The sequence below is a fragment of the Myxocyprinus asiaticus genome, chromosome 4, assembly GCF_019703515.2.
Source record: "Myxocyprinus asiaticus isolate MX2 ecotype Aquarium Trade chromosome 4, UBuf_Myxa_2, whole genome shotgun sequence".
NCBI lineage: Eukaryota > Metazoa > Chordata > Actinopteri > Cypriniformes > Catostomidae > Myxocyprinus > Myxocyprinus asiaticus.
This window is the reverse complement of record NC_059347.1, coordinates 9,416,884-9,420,200: the sequence shown is the minus strand read 5'-3', so window position 1 is coordinate 9,420,200 and position 3,317 is coordinate 9,416,884. Positions and strand designations below refer to the sequence as shown.

The following is a 3,317-nucleotide window of genomic DNA, read 5'->3' as shown; positions in this document are numbered from 1 at the left end:
TTAACATTTTTGGCACCCATTCACTTGCATTGTATGGACCTGCAAAGCTGAGAAATTCTTCTAAAAATCTTCATTTGCGTTCAGCAGATGAAAGAAAGTCATACACATCTGGGATGGCATGAGAGTGAGTAAATGATGAAAAAAAAAATCATTTTTGGGTGAACTATCCCTTTAAATGAACTATCTACCTGTATGTCTTTCAGTAAGCCAACACCAAAGTTTGTCTTGACAACCTTTCTTTTCCTAGTTGTGTTGACTGCAGTAATACTTGCGCATTCTTTTGCGGTGGTTTCTGTAGTGGGCATGCCATGCCGGGAAAAGCAGGCAGACTCGGTGGGTTTGCTCAAGTAACGTACTGTCTGTACAGCGGCAAAGCAGCAAACGACACTTCAGTTACCTCCTCTCTCTCAACATAACATGCATTGTTAACGCCACTCAGGACACTGGCAGCACCAGCCTTCCCACAATTTATTATATCCATGTGCCTGTCTCTGATGATCCTGAATCCAGATTCCAGACTCATTGACCATATTGATACTGTTGCAGATAAAATACACCAAGTTAATGAACAGCACGGACGCGTCCTGGTGCACTGCAATGCAGGTGTGAGTCGCTCCGCTACATTGTGCCTGGTGTACCTGATGAAACACTGTGATCTGACCCTAGCGGAAGTTGGTCAAATTTCAGAGACCAATAGTAAGACCAAACAGCGGGTTTTGGGGTTAGCTGATCGAGTATGAGTGTAAAATACGTGGAACAAATACAGTTAAAATTATAACTTCACCTGTCGAACACATTTCAGATTTGTATGAGAAGGAAACAAGGGGTTTGATACCACTTTAAGAAACAATTGAAATGTGAACTGTGAGTCTTGATATATGAAATGGGGGTATTTTGTGTTGTCTGTTATTTCAGTAGATTTGTAAAATTAAAGAGTAGAGCATTTCTACTGTATTTGTTGTTTATGATGCTGTTGTGATGTTATGCAATAAGCAGCCAGAAGATGGCAGAAAAGTTCTTGAAATACACTGGCCCTAAAAATATTTCCGACTATGCTTAAAATGTACTGTACGATTGTCATTGTGTTAGATATCAGAATATAAAACCAAAATGGCACAAGCACACTTTTCAAGCAAAATGTAATTTTCTGGTTGTCAAATGTTAGTGGAACATGTCCATAGTCAATGTGATGAACTACACATGTGGTTCTTCTTCTGACTTCTGTTAGTTCTGATAAAGCTCTACCATCATTTGTGTGCAGGTGCCACTTGCTTTGATATTTCATATCTAACACGAGGAGATTCGTTCATTTTAAGTGTGGCTTAAGGGAATGCTTCACCCAAAAAAAAATTTTTTTTTCTCAGCATTTACTCCTCATGCCATCCCAGATGCGTATGACTTTCTTCTGCTGAACTCAGATTTTGCAAGTGAAGGGGTGCCAACATTTTGAAGCTCCAAAATGCACATAATGTCTGCATAAAAGTAATCCATATGACTCCAGTGGTTTAATCCATATCTTCAGAAGTCATTTGATAGGTGTGGGTGAGAAACAGATCAATATTTAAGTTAGTTTTTACCATAAATTCTCCTCCCTGCCCAGTAGGGGGCGATATGCACGGAGAAAGCAAATCACCAAAAAATTTAAAAGAAGGACTCAAACATTGATCTGTTTCTTACCCACGCCTGTCATATCTTGTCTGAATGGATTTAATATGGAATTTTCCTTTAAGGCTGCGTGGGGCTCAAGTGAGTCATTTATGTGAACTAGTTAATTTACATGCTAAATATATGTAGGGCCAAATTACTCACATTTAAGTAATCAAATAAATATTTAAATCATTAAATGCATAAAGAGTTGTCAAAATAATATCAAAATTAAAATAATAATTTAATCACTAAATAAATCGATAAATGTCCCCTATATTTTTGTTAGCACAAGTTTTAGCCCATTTTCATTTTAGCATTGAGCTTCATATCTTTTCAATTTCAGGGTTACGCTATCAGCAAATCATTCAGTAACAATGGCCATCATCTTTCAAGTAGGACGTCCTCTTCAATAATTACTTTCTTTCACAGAATTAACATCTTGCCGTGCATTTTCCAGTCAAACTTAATGCTCAATGCTGTCAAGAATGGTCCACACACCCAAGCCAGTGCTACTGTCATTTACAGCATTTATTTCAGCCAGCATTTCATTTACATTTTCTAAATGTGTTAAAATTAAGCGATTCCTTTGAAAAGACACTTGAATAAATGCACACCTTAAATTTGGGGGTGCATGTTATAGCATAAAAGTTCAAAGGAAAAAATATAACTGCACAAATCAAACTGCAACTTATTTATTGACCAAAGTACTTTTTAGAATGAGTGTATTATTGTGAAAGCTTGCTGTTGTTTATAACCAAGAATATTTTTGCAATAAGTTGCAACAATATCAATCAACAATAAGCTATTTGTTGGGGGACCTTGTGGTCTGTGTAATATATTAATGTAATATTTCATTGCTTTTAAAGTGAAAGTGTTTCTTGCATGTTGCGCATGGTTCTTTCCTCCCAATGATGTGCCATTCAGGAGTGTGTGTCTAGGTCTATGCCTTAGGTCAGCACTTAGTTTGGAGAAAAAAACAATATGCTCGTAACTCATTCATCTGAGCATGTTCATCATAAATCAGCACAGCCCCTTTGAATTAGTACTTCAGATACCAGTCAAGTCTGAGCTGCTAAGTATGCTCTACTTTATTCAGGGCCCTTACTTCATTGGATAACATTGATTTTAGACAAGATAAATGGGGTTAAAATGGTGTCTATAAAAATATTTGAAAGGGAATTTTCATTGTACTTGTGTCTTAAAGGGCTGTCATCATTTACACACACCCCATAAGACTTTCTGAGATGTTAGGCAGAATGACAGCCACAGTCACCATTCACTTTCATTGCATTTTTTTCCATATAGTGAAAATGAATGGTGACTGAGGCATTCTGCCAAACATCTCTTTTTGTGTAACTTAAAAGGAGATGTTTTGTTACACCACCTTCAACTGTGCCTTTTCTTAGACTTAAACTTTTCTGGTGTGGGTTTTGTGAATTTATATATCAAGTTTTTTTTTTTTGTTGTTGTTGTTGTAGGCATTGGAATGTTGCACTGCAGCATTTTCATACAAATGGAAATTTTTGAGATGTTGCAATAGTGTCCTTAGATTGAAGGGCTTGTATTGCTTTCTTATTTTATTTTTTTATAATTAATTCTAGTCACATGCTCTGGGCATTGTTTAAACATTCCATGCCTGGCTTGGAAATGACAGAAAGTCCAACCCGAGG

At 36.7% G+C, this 3,317-nt stretch overlaps 1 pseudogene; it reads left to right on the top strand.

Annotated features, from left to right (window-relative positions):
- Positions 1-308: 308 nt before the first annotated feature.
- On the top strand, positions 309-843 carry LOC127436838 (dual specificity protein phosphatase 14-like; annotated as a pseudogene).
- Positions 844-3,317: the final 2,474 nt, after the last annotated feature.